Source organism: Psammomys obesus, unplaced genomic scaffold (assembly GCF_907164565.1).
Source record: "Psammomys obesus unplaced genomic scaffold, mPsaObe1.curated_primary_1811, whole genome shotgun sequence".
Taxonomy (NCBI): Eukaryota; Metazoa; Chordata; class Mammalia; order Rodentia; family Muridae; genus Psammomys; species Psammomys obesus.
This window is the reverse complement of record NW_026586589.1, coordinates 2,154,368-2,176,521: the sequence shown is the minus strand read 5'-3', so window position 1 is coordinate 2,176,521 and position 22,154 is coordinate 2,154,368. Positions and strand designations below refer to the sequence as shown.

The following is a 22,154-nucleotide window of genomic DNA, read 5'->3' as shown; positions in this document are numbered from 1 at the left end:
AGATAGATAGATAGATAGATAGATAGATAGATAGATAGATAGATAGATAGATAAAAATATAAAAGTTAACATAGGCATCTGAATGGATGCATGAATTCCATGATTTTGGAAATGATGCAATGATGCAACAAGTATATCAGTTTTTCAAACTAATTTCATCTATGAGAGCAGTGCAAATTTTCCAAAAGTGTCAACTGTAGCCTAATCAGATAAATTTAAAACTTTTAAGAAAGCATAGAAATTAATAAGTCACAAAGATATGAGTTTAGGGATTTCCAACCCAACATTTGGATAGACCAAGAAGGCACGAATGGAATATAACTCAACAATGAGGCCTGAGATTAGTTACTGAAATATAAAAGTGTATGATATGATAAAAAGCAAATTGTATGTCAATAGTTCTTGACAGGCAGATTGGTAGGAATGCCAAGAATGCAGGCTCCCGAAGGAAAACAGAACACAGAATTGTATTACAGTGGGATCAGGTATTAAAATAAATAAAGCAAGGCTATAAAGTTAGTAGAAGAAAATATGAAGGATTTTCTTTGTGACTTAAGGGTAGAGATTTGTTAAAAAACCTGAAGGACAAACATTGTAAAGCAAAGAATTGAGGGACTTTATTTTATAAAACTTATGGGCTTACATTCAACAAATTCTGAGACAGACCTGAACAGACACATGTAACATTTGAAAACATCAAAATCATCAACTGAATGATATCAAGAATACAGATGTGAATTATAAAAATTTAATAAAAGTGTCAGGACCCTTCCTCAAAAACAAATCAGGCATAAGTCATGTAAACAGACAATTAATTTAAAAAAAAGAGGAAATGATAGGCTTGGAATTGATGGTCAAACGCATTAGTAATCAGAGAGATGGAGACAAACAATGGAATTAAAACTAAGCAGAATGGCCAAAAAAAAAAGTACACAAGCTAGACACAATCTTCTATAAGAGATGACGTGGGGGTGTAGGAAAAGCTAGCTACAACTGTGGAGGCAGACACAAGTGCAGTCAATTAGGGAGATCATTCTCAGTCCTTAGTTCAGTTAAGAGAGCTGTAATCCATAGTCCAAAAATCTGAACCACGATTTGCAACCCATAGACATTCTCACAGACCACCATGGCTGGATATGTGTGAACATCTATCACAGAAGATAACGTACCTTTTATGCAGTCTGAGCACCCATCATGGGAAAAAGCTAAGAAAAGCACATGTCTTTATGTAGGGGTTAAAGGTTATAGGTAGCATGTGCATGTATAACCTGCACAAGACTTTCAAAAGTAGCAGTGATTTAAAAGAGGACAGAGTTGAATGAGCCATAAGAGATTCTTCTGTGTAAATTTAAAATACCCCAAATAACAAAGCACATCTTCCCAGAACTTGAACAAAAATGTAGTTAAGTTAAAATAAAGGTGTGGGAGGAGTGATAGGTTTGGGGGGAAAATACTTGCCTTAAAAGTAAGAGGACTCAAGTTAGATCCCCAGATTCCAGGGAAATGCAAACCAAAGTGACTCTGAGATTCCTGTCAGAGTGGCTAAGATCAAAAATGCAAGTGACAGCTCATGCTGGTGAAGATGTGGAGCAAGGGCAACACTCCTCCAGTTTTGGTGGGAGTGTAAAATTGTACAGTCATTTGGAAGTCAAAATGGAGGTTCTTAAGAAAATTGAGAATTGATCTACCTCAAGACCCAGCTATACCGCTCCTGGGCATGTACCCAAAAGATACTCCATCCTATCACAAGGACACTTGCTCAACTATGTTCACAGCAGCTTTAGTTGTAACAGCCAGAAACTGGAAACAACCTAGATGTCCCTCAATCAAAGACTGAATAAAGAAACTATGGTATATTTACACAATGGAGTATTACTCAGCTGTTAAAAACAATGACTTCATGAAATTTGCAGGTAAATGGATGGAACTAGAAAAAAATCATCCTGAGTGAGGTAATGCAGACTCAGAAAGACAAACATGGTATATACTCACTTATAAGCACATATTAGCTGTAAAGCAAAAGACAATCATGCTACAGTCCACAGACCTAGAGAGGCCACATAACAAGGAGGGCTCAAGGAGCAATGCAAGGATTTCCCTGGGATGGTGAAACAGAATAAACTTTGCAGATGGACTGGGGGTGGGTAATATTGGGAACTAGAGGGATCAGGTAGCAGAGAGAAGGAAAGAGAATGTACTGGAAGAAATGGCTGGAACTGGAGGACACTTGTGGGTGTGACATAAAAAGCTAGTGCAGTGGAATCTCCGTGGAATCTGCAAGGGTAACCCTAGAAAAGACTTCTAGTAATAGGGGACACGGATCCTGAACCAATCACCTGTAACCAGGCACCTGTGCATGGAAGGACTAGGACACCCACCCAGCCACAAAACCTTCCAACCTACAGTTTGTCCTGCCTGCAGAATGTTCTGAGACTGGAGCCTAGCAGAATCAGCACCAAAGAGACCAGAGAGACTTCATCCAGCAACTAGGCAGGTGAGCTAGGGGAGTCCTGCGGAAGAGGAGGAAGGACTGGAGGAACTAGATGGGTCAAGGACACCATGAGAACACGGTTCACAGAACCAACCGACCAGAACTCATAGGCACTCACAGGCATCAGGGATCCTGTAGGGGTCTGACCTAGGTCCTCTGCATATATGTTAGAGGCTGAGTAGCTTGGTGTTCTTGTGAGAATCCTAACATCAGGAGCTGACTCTCTTGCCTACTGGTAGGACCCTTTTCCTCCTGCTGAGTTGCCTCCTCAGTCTTGATGTGATGATGGTACGTGCCTGGTTTTATTGTAGCTTGTTATGCCTATGCTGCATTTGGTTGATGTCTCTGGAGGCCTGCTCATTTCTGGGGAAAGGGAGGCAGAGAAGGGTGTGGATGTAGAAGAGAGGTAAAATGGGGGAGGGAGCGGGGAAGGGGAGGGATGGGAAACTAGTTGGGATATGAGAAAAGAATAAAAGAGAGAGAAACAAGCAAACAAACAAATAAAGATAAGCATGTGTTTTAAAAAGATGCAGGGTGAGGTGGCACACCAATGCTGGGAGACACAGAGAAACTGACTCCTGGTGCTTGCTAGCCAGACAACTTAGCCTGCTTGACAAGTTACAGGTTAAGCGAGAGAGCCTATTTCAAAAGATACATATGACATCTGAGAAACAACATCCAAGGGTGTTCCCTCTGACCTTCAAACATGTACTTTCACACACAGAAAAATGTACACACACACGCGCACACACACACACACACACACACACCAGAATAAAGAAGGGAGCTACCCAAGGATATGGCTATAAAGAACTAAGGAAAGGGTCTTTTTAGAAATCTGGACCAATGTGTTCAGATTTTGTAAATAGGTCTAGCATTCTGCTAACTACCTGCACTAGATGTCAGAAGGAAAATCAGTCTCATTTTTGTCTCCATGGATAAATTCTGGAGAAGTACTGTAGAGGTGCCATGTGGAGAGGTTTATTAATCTGCTCAGAACAGACATGCCCATTTAGAACAGCCTGTACCATGTCAGAACAGGAAGTCAAGGCTGAAGTCTATATGTTACACAGTTTTCAGAAGCGAGCTGTATCCTGGGCCTTATGTTTCTAGGGTTCAAACATATAGCGAGCATTTAAACATCACTATAAAGTCTCATGGTACAAGTTCAGAAAAGTCTCAAGGGCAGAGACTCATCTTAATTCTTTTCTATCTCAAGGACCTTGTCTCAATTGTTTACTGAAAGATAATGTTTAACTGAGCCAAAAGTGCTTAGACAAAGACCAGACTCTTTGCTTCATACTAAAAATAGACATGAGCTGTGAATGGATTAAGATTTTGTAACTTTTGGAGAATTGTGACTTGTCTGTTATGCAGTTGGAAAATGATAGGACCATTTATTCAATATCTAACCTGTGCTGAGAACCTCCCATTTAGTGTCCTTCACACATACATCCAAGAATACAAAATAAATCTCAGCCTCATTTTGTAGCTAAGGAACCGATGCTTCTGTGCTGGACAGCAATTTCCTTGTCTTCTGTATCCCCACAGACTTTGTGCGCAGTTGCTCTTTTTTGTGTTACCCTTATGGACTGTCAATCAACCCCACAACTTCCATGCCACCTTATATAACACCATTGGGTGTTGTTCCTCAGAGTGTCTATCTGGACCAATGTGATTAGATGCTATAAACATGCCTAGAATTCAGTTAGCTACCTGAACTAGATGTAAGAAGGAAGAAAATCTGCGATCATGTTTACATTTTCTTGAAAGGGATCACAAGCAAGTGAAGGCAACACAGATGAGCACAGTGATATGAAGATGAAGAAGGGGACTGCAAGAAAACAGAAGAGACACAAGTTAACTCTTAACCTGAGCTCTTCTGCAATGTGAGCAGAAGGTAATTTGGGTTCCCAGCTCCATGGGATCTGTAATAATCTAAGTGCCATGCCTCTGGTGTCTGTAAGATGTTTCCTGGAAGAATTAACTGTGAAAGGAAGGCCTTCCCCGATGGTAGATGACACCTTCCAGCAAGCTGTGTTGCTCTGAGAAAAAAAGGTATTGATTTAAAAAAATATTTCTTTGTTTTATTTTTTTTAAGATTACAATATAAGTATATTATTTCCCCTCCTTTTCCTCTATCCAAACCACCCATACTCACCCCTCCCCTGTCTTCTTTCAAATCCATGGCCTCTTTTCCTTTAATTGTTATTACATATGTGTGAATGTATTTATAAATTTCTAAATATGTAGATAAAACATGCTTAGACTGTATAATGTTACTTGTGTGTATGTATGTATGTTTTCAGAGCCGAACATTTGCTATTAGGTGAACAATTGGAGTGCTCTTCCCTCAGGAAGACTATTTCTTCAATCCTCAGCATTCCTTAGTTTCCTGTAGTTCTTTGTGTAGAGTTGAGGCCTCATGAGCATTGGTTATATTGGTTATATTGTCTCCTGAAAATGTGAGGAGTTATGCCCAAAATGTCACCAATGTAGTCGCCTAAACATAAGTTGACACCTTCTGATTTCTTGCTTTTGCCTCTTGCTGGCAAGCGCATCTAACGTTTGGGTTCACTGGTGCTGCTATCATTTGCTGACATCAAAACTCAAATTCTTCAGCACCTTGTAAGCCAGTCTAATAAATCACCCTTTAAGACATTTTTATTGCATTGTTTCAGTTCTTCTAGAGAACCCAACAAATATAATCACAATATCATTCTCTTTGACTAAGGTTTCTTGAGTTGAATTCTATCAACTGACTTCAACGGATTGATGGCCTTTTCAAGCTCACACAACAGCAGGCCACATGTCTTTATAATCCAAATCTGAGGCTTCCCCTCAGGAGCCATGCTGTCTCTTGCTTATGTACCCAGCATGCTGCATATCCCATTTAAAAAGTGCTGCAAAGTGGGCTCAAGCTTCAGGCTCCATAGATAGATTGATATAGTTTTTGGTTTGTTTGTTTATTTATTTTAAAAAATCACCCACCTCAGTTCCCTGGAATTAAAAAAGAAAATCGAGGAAACATTTTTCAATGTTTTAGTGTGACTAGAGGGAAATGAGAAGGACGTGTGCTATGTCGAACACTTGCTTTGGAAGACATTTCTCAGTAAATGCCAGTCTGGTTTGAGCGATGGTTTTGTCACTTCTACAAATAAATTACTACCCAAGGAAGAAGAAATAGACTATGAGCAATGAAACTGGCCATATTCCACTTGTACTACTGTATGGAGACTGGTTATCCACTTATCTACTGTGAGCTTCACAGGCCTCATCTCTACATGGGAGCTGATGAAATCTTCACAGGGTTGATTTTTAAAGACAAAAGGTATTCACACACACAAACTGTCTGAAAGAATCTTTGTACATTTTTGATCTCCCATAAATTATGCATTCCTTTATGTAAGTTGCACATTCGTTCCATGTATTTATGCATTTTGGACTTTTAAAGGCATTAATCCTGATGTTTTGATTAGAACAGCTGCCTTGTTACTCTGTCATCATACCCTGAGAAGAAACTGGCCACTCCCATTCCATACGCTTCTCAGTGGGCCCATTCTTTTAGAAATAGTCATCAGGCACACACACAAAAAGCAATTTAAATGGCTCATCTTTCCTCTTTTCATCCATAGACAAATTTCAATAATTATCTTAGTCAACCCATTAATTAGTCTAAATTTGCCCAAGCATAATTGATGCCGCCTACACAATTTTCTATAAAAATTTGGAATGGATGGCTAAACAGAGAGGAATTTTGTTTGTTTGTTTGTTTGTTTGACTAAGTACATTTTCCCTTATGTACGATGTTAGTCAATCCTTATCCAGTGTAATAAGCCGGCTTACTGTGTTTCTGTCTGCATCTGTGGTAGGAACAAGTTTGAATCTCTCAATTTAAATTACCCCTTGGCAACTTCTAGTTAGTCAAAGTTCAGACTTCTCCTCCATCATGTTGAGAAGCCCTGCTCCCTCACTTGTTGAATGACACGTTTGTGGGCAAGCCCTGCCTTCCAGAACATCTCCCTTGCTTTGTCTTTCTTAGACCAAACACTGATTGGACTGGTATGGCCACCCACTTAAGTGTTTTGCTTTTCTTGCCCTTCCACACTAGTCGCTTGATAGGTTTCCTCAAGGTCCTATCCATGAACTCTCCTCTGATTTGAAAATACTCTCTTCTTTGGTATTCTGGTTTCAGTCCTTCACTAATAGGATGCTCTTTATGATTAATGATTAATATCGATATATGACTCAGCATAGCTCTGCACTAATTAGCACCTAATTTCTAGATCATTCTTTTTTTAAATGTAATATGATGTGCACTGCATAAATGTTCAAGAGAAAAAAAACCTGGCGAAATCTTCACTAACACAAATATTTTAGTTTTTTCTAGGTTTATAGTGAAGATAAGACCAGAATAAAAGAGTGAAGAATAACTCTCAAGCTAGTTTGGTGAGAAAATCCAGAGATTCTTGGTTATTAAGAACATACCCTCAACCCTGATCACAAGAGAAATTAGGGTAGTTATAGGAAAGACATATGTAGAATGGGACAGGATATCAAGTAAGCAAAGACAAGTATTAATAATGCTTCAGAATCTAAAGATGGACTTTTGGAATATTGGAATGTTGGCTTAATCAGACGCACTGTTATAATGGGTTAAATATTTAAGAAAGATCAAACTAGACCCTCAAACTAATGTTAGAAGAAATAAACTCTCAGACACCACAGCATAGGTAAATGTTCATAAAGTATGTTTTCAAGGGAAACTTTAAAAATATGGTTTCAAAGTAAAAACCATTAAAAATAAGATAAATTCAAAACATAAAATATACCATTTTTTTTCATTACCCCAGACCATTAAAACTATAGCTAACTGGGGAAATCATTTCCATGTGTAGAGGTAACCAAGACAAATACTACTAATACATAAATATTCTTTACTGTTAAGAAAGGAAAACAGATAACTGTCTTCTGGGTGAAATATGTAAGGTGGCAAATTTTAACTTCCAAAAGAAAAGATGTACAGAAAGCAGAAAACACTCAGAGCTGTCCTACTTTTGGTATCAAAGAATTGAAAATTAAACAATACAGCTTTAGACATATGCTATTTTCATAGGTTAAAATGAAATCTTCAGGGATCATGATGGAGTAGGGTGGTCATAATTCTCTTGAATCATGGTTCAATTTGTTTTCGAAATCAGTCTGGCTCTTTATATTTCCTATCTATGTTTTCAATCTATAGTTCAAACTGTGAATAATTTTTTATTCAGCAATTCTAACTCTAAGAGTATATCTAAAAGAGTCATGAATTTGCATTGATGCCTGTGTAACAATGCTCTCTAAAATGGTACATTAGTGGAAATTGAAAATCACATAAAAATCTAATGATAGCCTAGCTCAAGTCAAATCTTTTTTCCAAAGATTTCCTTAAGTGAATTTCTCCTTCCTTCTTACAGCTCATTTTTTCTCCAACCCACACTAATCTGCATTTGCCCACAAGTCTCAGAGAACTGGCAAGGTCACCAACGGACTCATCACCCTACACAAAGCTGATCCTCTGTTTTGAGCTATCCCTATGCCCAGCACCATTGAGAATAGTTGAATCTCTTTTACCAACACCCATTCTGCTTCTCTAGAAAATGATTGTTAGTGCCTTTTCCTTGATGTTTTTAATCTCCTCATTGTACCGCTTGTCTCAGCGTAGTTGAGAATTACGAAGGAGAAATAGGCTATGCAGTAGCCTTGGTTTCCTCCCACTCCCTCTCCACAGCAGCTTTTAAGTATAGACCTTAGACCAGTTTACATTAACATCTTAAACAAGAGCATCTTCCAGACCAGCTGACAATCGGCTACTTACAGCCTATTTCGTGATGTTCTCCACCGATGTTTTACAGTGTGAGAACCACCTCTTGGGGCCCCACGGTTATGTCAGTGGTTCTCAAGCAGGGTTTTCTTGAGATTTCCAGAGATTTAAGAATTCTGTTGACTCAGAGATACCAAATCAACTAAGTTAAAGCTTCCTGGCATCATCACAGGCACCTGGATGATTCCAGTGTGAAACCAAGGTAAACCCCGTTCTTTTACACTCTTTTTTTTTAGATGCTTCTTCCAAAGTTGCCTCTTACTTAGTTCCCATAGGCTTGATACATAGCTCAGTAGAAAATGGTTGTCACACAAGAACAGGGACCTGAGTTTTATCCCCAGTGCCCACATAAAAAGCTGGGTGTGACCATATACACTTGCAAAGGAGTTGGAGCTAGGTGGCCCCTGAAATTCCCTAGCCAGCCAACTGAGTTGAACCAGCAAGGCCCAAGTCCCCCCGTGAGAGGCCTCTCTCAAAAAACAAGGTTGATATTTCCTGAAGAAAGACACCTAAGTGTGACATTTGTCCTACACAGACACACACACACACACACACACACACACACACACACACACGTGTATGCACACACACAATTAAAATTAATTAATTACTTCATTTATTAAAAATGTCTATAGTTCCTAGGCTTGTAATATTGTCCGTCAGAATTCAGAAAAAAAGGTCTGACACCTCTTATAGTAATTAATTTGACTGAGGTATGATGCCTAAATACCCCCCCCCATGTGTGTCTTTGTGTGTGTGTGCATGTATGTGAAACCACATAGGCATTGAACATATACATGATTAGAACTGGGTTTGAACAGAAATGATTAAAACATCTCTTTCAAACAGCTTTCTAAGCTTCCAATACAATTTCATATATCTTTTTATACAGCTACTCCGTAGCCTGCATATCTCCTTTGTAAAATTCAACTATACTGAAATATACGGTCCAATATTGGACCCTAAGGAATAGTCTAGGTTACTTCACAGAGACTTTGCCAGTGGTTAATATAGTGCCTGGTAATTGGGTGCATGTGGTTATAAAATTAAGACCTATGGAGATTATCATCTATTAAAAATAAATGTTCTTCGGTACTAGGAGAAGAAAAGGGAGTGGTCAGAGATCAGGCTGCAAAGTGATTAAATAGATTAATTAATGAAGAAAAAAGAAAGTGTAAGATGCTAAATACAAACAAATGCCATTGAAATATATTAGGCATCTTAATAAGCTGCTTAAATATACAGAAAAATAAATATTATTATAAAAATAAACAATATTGTATTTATATGGTATATTAACATGAACATGAGGCCACAACACTGTATTTCTGCCTTTCTGAATTTCTATTTCTTTCTAATCTTTTTACTTTGGAGATATATACTTACTTTTGTGCTGAAAATATTTAGTTATCTGTATTATAACTAAATTCTTAAGTATGTCCAAAACAAAATGAAAATGAAAATCAAGATTGGTATTTGTAACATATGAAATGATGAGACTCTGTTTATATGTAAAGTTCATTTCACCTACAAATCAGTAAGTAAAAGACAACCAAGACTGCTTCTAAAAATGGACAGATGATATAAATAGGCCATTGACATTTACAAAAGACACTAAATGATCAATGACATGAACAGCATGATTATTAATTAAGAAAATAACATCTATAATCAAAGGGCTCTCTTTGTTCATTATTGGCCAAGACAAAAATAAAAGAATATTCAATGATGGCATGGATCCACAGACTTTGCATTAGCAATTCAGTTTCTTGGACTTTACCCCAAATAATAAATTAATGATGTAAGACACAGCTGTTTCTTCTCATCACACAATTAACAGTTGTGAGGACTTGGGAAAATTCTTAAACAGCTACATTTGATGAGACCAACATGATCAAATAGATCATTAATAGGGCTACATCTTTGTGGGAAGATTGTTAATTTTACTTCTGAAAAACCTTCCTCCGTAGCTGGTAGAAAATGTCTTACTTTTACAAAGCAGAAGGAATTTCTGTCTTCATTTGAAAACATACGGAAGGGTTAGAAAGGCTGATAGGACAGCGGACTGATGCATGAGGGAGCCATGTCTACTTTTAGGATAAGGGAGTCAATGACACAAAGGAGGCAGTGAGAGCTTTCATGTTGGCAAGAGGAAAAGTCTGAGGTGATTACCAGAAATTTAAGAGGCTGTGATGGGCACCATTGCTAGTATTAGAACTCTTCCCATCCATATCTGTATGAATGAACAGGAGCTAAGCCTGGACCTACAGAATGCAGGACTCTCTGTGGGCTTAAAGAGAAACTCAAACATTACATGAGAATTCCCCAGGAACATTCCAGGGTCCATTGCTAGGGAGCAGACACTCTAAAAATCAGAAGACATTGCCAATCATTTATGTTTAATCCTGTGCCTGGCATCCAGGTGGCATATCATAAGAACTTACAAACTCATGGTCAAAGAAGGAAACGAGGACTGGGGAGAACTCTGGAACAGCACTAAGAGAACTATGTAAACTAAGATGTCTTGATAAGTTCCTAATACATGTGAAATATCACACATTCGCTCTGACTTTTTGTTTGTTCTATCACTAAAACATAATGGCTCTTCTTGCATCCTGCTTCCAGTTGGGAGTTAATTGATCTCAGCAGCGAAAAAATGATGAAGATAGCAACCTTCATATGTATACTTCTACCTCATATCACGTCAAGTCTGCTTTGGCTGAGCACACATCTCATGCTTCAGGTTTTCTGTTTCGTCTGGATTTCCTGAATGCAAAGCAAGAGCCCCGCCGCTGAGATCTCCCCGAGAACTGAAACAATTCTGTCTTCACACAAAGCTCAACTGCTGCCGTTCATCATAAAATGAGTCTGTCTCCTGTTTGGGGCATGTAAGTGAGCAGTCAGACTTGGTCTGCTTTGACCAGCTTCTTCCAAGGAAATCTGCTTATCTCTCCAAGATAAACCCTCCCACCCCCAACTTCCCAAGGCAATGGGGTCCCAACAGTGGGTAAAGATCCTTGGAGCTGGACTAAGTTCCACAGTCATTTCTAATCAGCACCCTCCCTCCAACTCCAGCCATGGAGGGTGGAGGTATCCACTCTGACATGTAAACATGCCTCTTAATAATGAATATAGCTCTCCAAATTCCCAGGCATCCTGATCCTTATGCTGTGGTAGGAGAGGCCACAGACATGGAGAAAAACTAAGCTGAAAAGGAGCCAATCTGTCCTCTTGTCCTCTCTCATTTTTTATAACTACAGAATCTCTTAAGCTTTCACATTAATGTCCTCTCTTCTCCCACTAGCTATTGCTCTCCAATTCCCAGCTTCCCTTTTCCTCTTTCTCTCACCATCAGTTTCCCTTTCCTCTCCCTGATCACTCAGCTTTCCTTTCCTCTCCTCACAATTCAGTTTTCTTTCTTAATTTAAATTTATTTTTTATAATTTATTCACTTTAAATCCATATTGTAGCCCCCTTCCCTCTTCTCCTCCTGGTCCCACCCTCCCTCCTTTTCTCCTCTTCCCCTCACCTAGTCCAGCTAGGGGGAGCCCTCCTCCCCTACCATCTGAGCCCAGTCTAACTAGGACTGCCTGCATCCTCTTCCTCTATGGCCTGGAAAGAACAGCTCCCCACCAGGGGCAAGTGATCAAAGAGCAGGCAACAGAGTCCATGTCAGAGACATCCACTGCTCCCCTGGCTAGGAGACCCACATAAAGACTGAGATGCCTATTGGCTACATCTGAGCAGGAATCTAGGTCTCTTTGTGCATGGTCCTTTCCTCTTTCCTCTTTCCCACAACCCAGATTCTATTTCCTCTCCCCAGATACATTTTTATTTATTCATCACACTGGAGTCAACTTTCAATCAATACTTACTCTTTCTTACGTTCTTTTACTCTTTTCTCTAGCTACTCACTTCCTTTTATGCTCATTTTATTTATTTACTTTTCGTTACCATTTGTTTTCTCCTTCATATGAGCTGATTTCCTTTCCTTCCCTCCATTCCACAGTGTTTTTCTTTCTCTGTCACAAACTCTTACTCACTTGTGTCCCCTTTCTCCTTCACTCTCATGTGGTTTTATCTTCTCTGAGCTTTCTTTTCTTTCTCACACCCTCTTAGTTTGTTTCTCTCTTGCCTCAGCTTTTCCTTATCTACTCCTCCTTTATCTTCTCGTACCCACATGCTCGATCTTTCCCTTCTAACCCACAGCATTGCAACAGTAGGGTGACATGGCTGGTGATGAGGGTCTATAGAATCACCTGGCGGCCAAGGCCTGAACTACAAAGGCAGTCTCTATCAACAGTGATCCAGGGCAGAAATGAATTCTACCCTGCAGCCACAGAAAGCTAAAGAAAAGCCAAGGATACAGAACATATCTCGCAGATAAAATTGCTGAGTCTGAGCAACCATTTGGATCTGGAAGGTACACCTTCTGGTTGAGCAACAAAACAAATTATGTCATCAAGAGTCACAAAAGTAGTAAGAGGAGCAGATCTAACAATTCCTTGGTCATAAAGCTACCTTCTTCTTTATTTAAGCTAAGGGGAAAAGTATAAAGCCTGAAAGACTTATACCTGTAACCTCAACACTTTGGAAGTTAAGCTGAAGGAGTGCAAATTGGAGTCTAGCCTGTGCTATATATTGGACTCCATCTCAAAGATTAAAAAAGTATAAAAAACCTCTTAAATACTTCTGGTATATTTAGAGCTAAAACAGAACAATTTTAGAAAAAAAAAAAGAAATAATAATTACATAGTACAGTCCTCACATCCTGTTTGTTCATCCTGCTCTTCAACATCCAACATACAAGGGTTTCTTTAAAATACTCTTTCTCTAAAAACTTAACCTTTGGGCATTAGTGGAGCTTAAAGAGAGACAGACAGACAGACAGAGACAGAGAGAGAAGAAAAAGAAAGAGAGAGAGAGAGAGAAGGGAAGGAAGAAAGAAAGAAAGAAATTAAGAGAGAAAGAAAGAACAGCCATCAAACAACAATGGCCACTTTCTTCTGGGTTCACTTAATATTATGTCATCTCTCTACACAAAGTTATTAATGCAGAAAACTCTCCAGGGAGCCTGCCAACATCAAGAGGGCAGGGATGTTGTCCTCTCATTCTCCACGGGGACTCCACCACCTCCAATAATGACAGGTGCTTAGTGGCTGCTTAGAAAATGTGTTGGAATGAATACTTTGAGTTTGTCATGTGCCAGTAGTTATTATTCTGCAAAAACAGCGTATTGAAATGAAATTACGGAAACACACATTTGAGGAGAAGCAAAGGACCGCACAGCCAAGGCAATGACGAGACTCATTAAGCTTCGTTGAGAATGGTAAATTTTTAGACTCCATTGGCTGCTCATCAAACTTAAGCTAGCCAAATCTGTGCTCAATTGTCAGTGACAATAATAAAATTAAGGATAGATTGAATGCTGGAAACAGCATTTAAAAATGCAAAAGAAGTATTTTTTAAAGAACTTTCATTTAGGATTATTTCTATTTTTCATATTTCTTAAAGCTGACCTCACTCCTCTATAAAAAGAGAAGGACTTAAGTCAGCCATAGTCATATTTGAGTATTTGATTTTTACAGAAATTTTTGCAAAGTATTATGTCTGTAACAAGAGTTACCTACCCTGGTACCTTGTCCTAATATTTCATCTATAGAGAATGAAAAATTGTTGTCAGCAGACTAGACTGTGGAAGATGACTGACAAGTGAGAGCTCCAATGGGATCTTCAGAAAAATGTGGGACTTTGCTGCCAAAGCACATGAAAGGAAGAGGAATCTCATAGGGATGGATGCCATCCTTCTGAAATGGAGGGCTTGATATCCATAGAAGTGCTTGGTCCATCAACCATTCTTAACTCTGCACAAAACATTGCTCAACTAACTGATTCAAAGTATTTATACTATTGCCCTAGGTTTTAAAGATACCCTTGTAGAAACAGGTGTATCAATTGAAAAGCTAAGTAAACAATCTGTGAAGAATAATGATACAGACTGCAAGGAGCCATGGCATGTACTACATCCAAAAAGAATACACTTGTCTTCAGCTCAGTCTCTCACATCTCCATTTCACTATGAAAATAGAGCACCCCATCATGCCACCCAACTTCGTCAATAACAGATCATTGCTCTAGACTCTAGAGCCACTGTCTCCAGAAAGCCCGTGCCTAATGGGGGACACAGCACTAGAAAGAAACATCTGTTGTGGAGCCATAATATTATTTTTCTGTTGCTATAATAAAGTTGGTAAATACGAAGTCTCTCTAAAAAGGTGACATTTTATCAAAGACTAGGATGAAGGAGATAAGATGATAAAACCGAAGTCCTGAGAAGTAATGCGATTTCATCTTGCTCAAATATTAAGCAGTGAAGACTATATTGACATTTTTTCTCCTGGGCTGGTCCACAAAATCCTCTCAGACAGGTATCCTCCTAGCTCAGATGACAAGAGGCACATTGTGTTTTGATGTGAAAAGCCTTTCACCATTTTTTCTTCAATCTGTTGTCTCCAAGTTAACCCAAGTTAATGAGGTCCCAGATCCTCCCTTGGAACTGCAGATGGGTGTGCCTATGTCTCTAGAAGATTCTTCATTTTCTCTCTCATTCTTTACACCTCATTCAGTTCTTTAAAAATTCCTGAGACTTAGCAGGATGGGGATTACGAACAGTGACCATCACAGAAGAAAAAGCTAAGGTTGTGAGCTCAGCAACCCCTCTGCCTTGACACAGGAAGTGGAGGCTGGTGGGCCAGCCCATGGCTCTCTGTATTAACATAGTGATCTTTACCACTAGTACTCCTATACACTACCATACCTGGCTTTTTACATGAATACTTAGGATCCAAACTCAAACTCTTGCCTCTTACTAAAGAGACAAGCACTTTACTAATTGGGACTGTTCCCTAGTCCCCTACAAGCTTTATGTATTTGATAATTCAGCCTTAGTGCAATGGGGTGAGTTGTTACTGCGATTTCATCATTGAAGAAACTAAAGTCCAGTAACACAAAATAACTATGAAAGTCCTCACAACTCAAAAGATCACAGCTTAGAACTAAGGATTTTTCCTCCCAGAACCTATGTCCGACATGACACTTATCCCTGCACAGGTTTCTATGAAGCTAAGAATCCACGGCCACCGGCATGTACACACTACACACTGTGGTCAAGGAAGCTCAGTGCTCAATAAACATCATCTTCTAATCAATTCATCCTTAACTTTGTAACGAAATGAGCCGAACCTAATGGCCAGTGAAAGAAACCACAGATGCTGTCTTCATTCACAAAGATGACTTTCCTCGGGGTCTGAGACCACTAGCCAGTCACATATCTTAAAGGCTGCACTGAGCAAGATGTGTGGGTTTCTCTGCCATGAATGCCTACTCTTCCAGACACTTTTCTTAACTGGGTGAAGCCTGCCTTCTTCGAACACAGACGTCAGCTCCATGTAGCAGCCAGGGAAGTTGGAGATGCACAGCACCTGTATGAAAAGTTGCTTTGATCATGGGTTTTTGCTTTGAGCTGGCTTTAAATGTCTGCCGTGAGTGTTCACACACTCACTGATTCATTCATCCAGTGGCTGAAGTGCATACCATGCATCCATCGCTCCTCGGTTCATAATGCTAGACACAAGGACTGTGGCAGAAACAGGCAGCTTCTCTGCTTTTTTGTTTCCAGGAAATTCATTTGTTTCAAGGGGCAGTATATAATCCATGACAGTGAATAGAGTGGAATGTTCCTTTAGACCAGAGGGACTACACTGATGCTCTTTGTTTCCTAAGTCAGAGGCTCTGTGCTCCAAGAAGTGAGAATAACCTCAGCTCCAAACATCCATGCTGAAGCTATTCTGTTCCCAAAGAAATGTCAGAGCTGAAACAACCATAATGTAATTGTACTTAGCCTGTTTACTGAACTATCACTCATTGCTCTACACAGCAATTCCATTTTTAAAGTTCATTGTGCTAGGAAAAAAATATTGTAGCTACTTAATTCGTACTTTCTCATCCAAGGCAGGTAGGGGGTGAGAACTTTGTGAACTGTGTGAAAATCCACGTTTCAGCAGCCTCGCAGGCAGAGCTCCCTCCCGGCATCCTACCAGGGCTTTCTTTCTCTTCCTGCAGCTCCCACCTTCATGGCCTGCCCTCATTCTGACAGCCAACATTAAAAGAGCAGCAGCAGCAGGAGCAAAGATGACAAAGAGAGCAGCCTGGGGCCACCAAGCATCTGCCCTGCTGTCTGAGCAGAAGGAGAGCTTCCCAGGAGCTGTGGGTTCAGTCCAGTCCTCTCACCTTGTAAGGGCATCAACCAACAACGCAGGGGGGTGGCTGGCTCCTACAGGCTGCCTCCATGATCTCCCAGGCTCTGGGTTCTAGTCCGGTTCAACCACTAGGAGGCACTGGCATGAGATTAGAGGACAGAGGGGTCAAGAATTTAAACAAATACCTTCTTGCTTCTTTGTTCTCTTCCAGCAGTGTTTTGCTCTTATGGGCATTTGGGGCTGTATAACCCCTTGTGGGGGTTATTCATGAATGTGTACATGTATGAGTGAGCATGTGCATGTGTTAATGCACGCAATACTTTTGTGTGTGTGTGTGTGTGTGTGTGTGTGTGTGTGTGTGTGGTGTAGTGTGTGAACATGGAAGCTAGTGGCGAATCTAAAATAGCATTATTCAGGAGCTTCCCACCATGTCCTGTTTTTATTTTACTTTAAAGCAAGGTCACTCATTGTCCTGGGGATCACTGATTCGGTTAGGTTTACTTTTAAGTGAGCCCCAGATGCACACCTATCTCTGCCTCCACAGTGCCGGGTTACACACATGTACCGTGACTCCCAATTTTGTACTGTCTGTTGCAGAGCAAGGGCTTTACTACCCGAGGAGACTCCTCAGTCCCAGTTGTTGGTTATCTTAAAACAACTGTGTCCTCTGCTTGCTGGGTTCTAGTCACATCACTGCTGGCTGTGAGCAAAGGGTCTCCATAACACTGGTGGACAGCATTGCCTCCTGTTGAAGAGCATTACCTGCACACGTGTAGTCAAGTTCCTCATTTAGCCCCTGCTGATAAGCCCACGGATCACACACCATTTGCAGGTAGCTGGGATGCTGAGATATGTGTACATCAGCCTTTGTCACATACAGCCAATCTGGGTTACCCCAGGAGGAACTAAGAATATTCCAAATCCCTCTAACCACTGTGAGCTTCCACAGAGCAGGTTCTATGGCTCTGAGGGGAAGCACGCCTTTCCCAGCAGGCTCTTAACGCAATCTTGCCACAGTCTGAAGACATGATGCTTCTAAGTACCTAACTGCAATCCTGAGCGTGAGGTGGTGATGGAGGTGGGGGAGGCTTTAGTAAAATCTCACCTCCCCCCACCGCTTCTTTCTCAGTAGGAGCAGAATGTAGGTCTGCCATACCACCCGCTCTCCACCCTCAGCCTCTCTTTCTAATGACTCTTCACATCTGCTGGCAATTTCCTCCCAGGGAACGAAAGTTCTAGGAGGCTTCGGAATTGGCACCAGTGCCCTGTGGTTAACCTGTGACTGACAGCAAATGCTGCTGGTCCCTGGGATGCAGCAATCAGCTCCAAATGAGGTCTGCTTTTGCTTTCGTTTAAGGACTCTAACAATTGCTTTTTCTCCCTCAGAAATGGAACCTTAGGAGATGAACTGCCCTTGAGTCAGTAAATGTGTGTGCCAGTTTCCCAAGAAGTTCCATGAGAAGGCACAACCTCCTCCTGAGCAAGCCTGCAGCCACCTCCTGTCTCCTAAAGTCCTTGCAAAGGGCAGAGGCCAAGGGTTGGCAACTCAACTAGGACCCTGGACAGCAGCAGAGACCTGCCTACTAGGGAGGTCTTATGTCTGGACTGCACATGTCATTAACGAATATTTAACATCTTCGATGCTATCCAGGGGTCACTTTCACTGTCTCCTGTGTGTCATGGGGACATCCAAATTAAAAAAAAAAAAAAAAAAAAAAGGCTGGATCTATGGAAAAGCAAAGGAGGGCCCAAGGGAGGATGTTTGAATCTCACTCAAAAAGGAAATAAAATAGTCATCTGAAGTAGATGGAAGGAGGTAACTGGATGAGTGAGGGGGGTGGGAGGGAAATGGGGGTGAGGATCAGGTGTGGGGAAAGTAGGGATGGGGTCGGAGAGGGAGGAATGGGAGGGAACATAAGGGCGGGGCTGGGAAGACAAGAGGGAGGGGGCTGGAATCAATCTATAAAATGATTAAATAAATAAATAGGGATGGAGGGAGGTTGGCAAGAATGATCCAGCAGGTGTGTATCAGTACAGCCATGTATAAGTTCTCTAGAGTATATTTAGAAGCTGGCAGTCTTTTTCCAGTTCTGGAACAGTACCTGCTGCACTTTGGTAAATGCTATTCCCCGTTTCTAGTGGGCTGAGGTGTGCGGCTTTGGATACTGTTTACCTCATATCACCATGCTGCTTGCTTTTACCAAAGCAAATGCCCAAGTGACTGAGAGGGACCAGGAGAACTCTGCTCCTGGTTTCCCATAAGTACCAGGGGCTGACAGTGGGTACTGAAAAACACCCCAACAAGTGGAAAACCACACAGTATGGCGGTGGACATGATGTGACAAGTTTCTTCTGCTGATGCTGTGACCTCACTGACTGCCATCCTGAGAGTATCTGCGACTCCCCTTTCCCCACCCAAGTCTCTCAGAAATGGTGCCAAATCCTGCAGCTTCAGCCTGTGCTAGTCAAGGGCATCGCCATTCTGTTACTCCATGGCTCCCTCCTGGAATCTAGGCAGCTCTGGACTGAAATGTCAACTCAAAACAAATAACAACTCTTAGATTCAGTTGCTTCATCTGTAGAGTGAAGATGAACATTTTTCACCCACAATCAGGACCTTCTTTTATTAAAACTTACTTTAAAATAGTATGAAATATATAAATCTTAAACATGCAATTTGATAAATGTCTCTATGTATACACAACTACTCCCCTGCTACCCAAATAAGCTCAGAAAGAGCATTCATTACCATCCCTCCTGAATGATCTTATCCATCATCCCAGGTAACATTGCAACCCCTGAGGTACCGATATTCTGACTGTTATTAGTACTCAAATAGGTTTTGCCTAGATATAAAATGACATATATATTCACACAGCATATACTTTCATGTGTCTAGCTTTGTTCAAAATGAAGGATTTGAGGTTAATCTGTATGACTGAATGTACAAAGAGACGGTCTGTTTCTATTACTTAGTAGTATTCCATTGTATGTACTGTCACTATTCATCTATCCTCCTTTGAACTGCCATTTGGTTGCTCTACGTTTGAGGCCAGTATGAATATAGCTATAGTTATCATTCTTAGGTTGAGCTGTTTCTGAATATGTGCACTCATTTCTTTTGATTCTATTCCAAGGTCCAGCTCCAAGGATTTCAGTGCAAAAATGTCAGCCCCACCAGCTGACAATATTCTACTGGTCCTGAAGACTCAGACTATGGTCATCATCCTCATCACCTGGCTATGACTACCCTACTGAGCTTCAGAATTAAATGTCTTCCTCCAGGGCTGCAGGCCAGGCAGTATGAAGTACATGGAATGCACTGATGACACTTTGTTCTTTCTTCCTTCCTGGCTTCTAGTGTAAACTAAAGCCAGGTGATTACATCTCCTTTCCAAGTAAATACACTGAAGAAGGGTTAAAGACATAAAGGAAAGAGAAAAGATAAGACAATAAAAATGTTGGAAGAAAATCTGAAAAATATATTCATATTCCGGTATTGGTTCCCTGAAGGGACAATGGTACTAAAAGTATGGAAGAAACACTGAAATAAAACTTACAACAGAAGGAATAATAAAAAAAATACAGCTATGTTAAAGCTAAATAAAATATACTAGCAAATTTGCCCTTAACAGGCAAAGCGATATTAGAGAATAATATGAAATATAAAAATCCTCCAGAAGAAGAAAATGGGTAAAGAAGAGGCAATTGTAAATATTCAGGGCTAATAAATATAAAATTGCTCAAAATTAACTATCAACAAATAGCAACATATAAAAAGAAGATTATTTTTCACTTATCAGATTGGATTTGAGTTGATAGTTTTGAAAGAATAGATCTTTCACACTCCTGACTTTTAAACCAATACTTTTTTTCCCATAGAGTTTTCTTTGATGAGCAAATACCATTAAAATGTAGTCAAATGACTTAACTTTGAGGAAGATTTTTCTAAGGACGTGCTTTGGTACTTCTATCATGGGATGTTTACAAGTCTTTTCAGAGACTATAAATTTAACATACAACTGCATCGTGTGGGGGGGGCAAGAGTATAAATTTAACATACAATTGTATCCTGTGTATGTGTGCGAGACTTTACAAGATCTTCTATTTAGAACTGGCTAAGACTGTAACCTCTGATACTAAACAGAAGGAAGATATCTCTAGTTTTGCTCATGGGCTTACAGAAAAGTTTCCCTTGGTCATTGAATAGCACAGGTTCCTTCTGTCAGTGTCTCAACTGTCTCCAAAAGGTCTTCACTGCATCAGTCCCTTAGCAGGAAGAGACAGTCATATGGGGTGTCTGAAAGGCTGAGTTTGAAGCAGAGAGAATTTCTAACCATGCACCCCTACCTCAAGGCTTGTACTATGGCCATCTCTAACTATAAGAGGTGCTGAGAGACACACCTGGATATTTGTCCAATCTCTTTTACAGAAGGAAACAGAGCAAAAAAAAAATCTCAAAAGGATTCCTCTGGTTAAAATTAGAGGAGTGACCTTGGCTTTGTCCTTGTTATCATTCTGCATTACCTGTGCTTTTCTCAAAGAACCCCCTGTAGTTTTTTTTTTTAATAAAGAGAGATAAATTCAATAAACTTATTTCCATTTTAATGGCTATATGTAAGAAGTATACTGTTCCTCTAGTGTAGGTCATTTTGTGACTGGTATGGTGGGGCTTTGAGTCCTTCATGTCAAAACTATGTTGACAACCCTTATTCTCCAGAAGGATGTCCCAAGATTCCCAGAAGATACTCAAAAAATGATATAGGTGTCTTGGCTTCTATATATCTTAAAGTTTAATTTACAACTTAGAGGCTATAAGGCATTAATAGTAATAAATAATAATAAATAAAATAATTATAATCATATACCGTGATGAAGTTCCAGTACCACTATTCTGAGCTTTGGAGATATCATGAAATAAAATAGTGGCTGTGTGGACATAAGCACTAACATACTGAATGCATTGTAGTTGATCCATTATCCCAGACAGCTAGTTTCTAAGTGATAGAGGGAGGGTAGCATATACAGAGTGGGCATGCTGGATAAAGGGATTATTCATATGCTAGACAGGGGATTTCATCACACTCTTCAAAATATTGTAAACTTAAAACTTAGAATTGTTAAATTCTGTGATTTTTCTACTTAGTATATTCACATAATGGTTGACCACAGATATGTTGAACTGAAAAAACAAAGCTTCAAATATATATATATATATAAAAAAAGCCCTGGCATATGTCTTACTGCACCTTGTATCCCAAAAGAGACAGGTGCCTGCTCCTGAGGAAGCTTGGAACTCACACCCTGGAACTGCCCCCATGCCCATGAGGCCTCAAACGGAGAAGAAAACTCCCTGTTGCTTTCTGACAAGTCCTGTTTCTGTCAGCTGAGAAACATAAGCACGTCCCATCACTCAGGAATACACTCCCCACGCCGCCATTTGTCACTGTCAGCCTCAGGAGCAATTATATTCTATCCAGCCAGAAGTAAACAGACACCAGCGCCGCACTGGAGATGACAGGCAAACATGGCCCCCATCTGC

At 40.2% G+C, this 22,154-nt stretch overlaps 1 protein-coding gene across 1 annotated transcript in view; it reads right to left on the bottom strand.

The window, feature by feature from the left end:
• Ptprt (protein tyrosine phosphatase receptor type T) overlaps positions 1-22,154 on the bottom strand; it is an 835,658-nt gene that overhangs the window by 491,285 nt on the left and 322,219 nt on the right. The gene's annotated exons all lie outside the window — the stretch shown is intronic.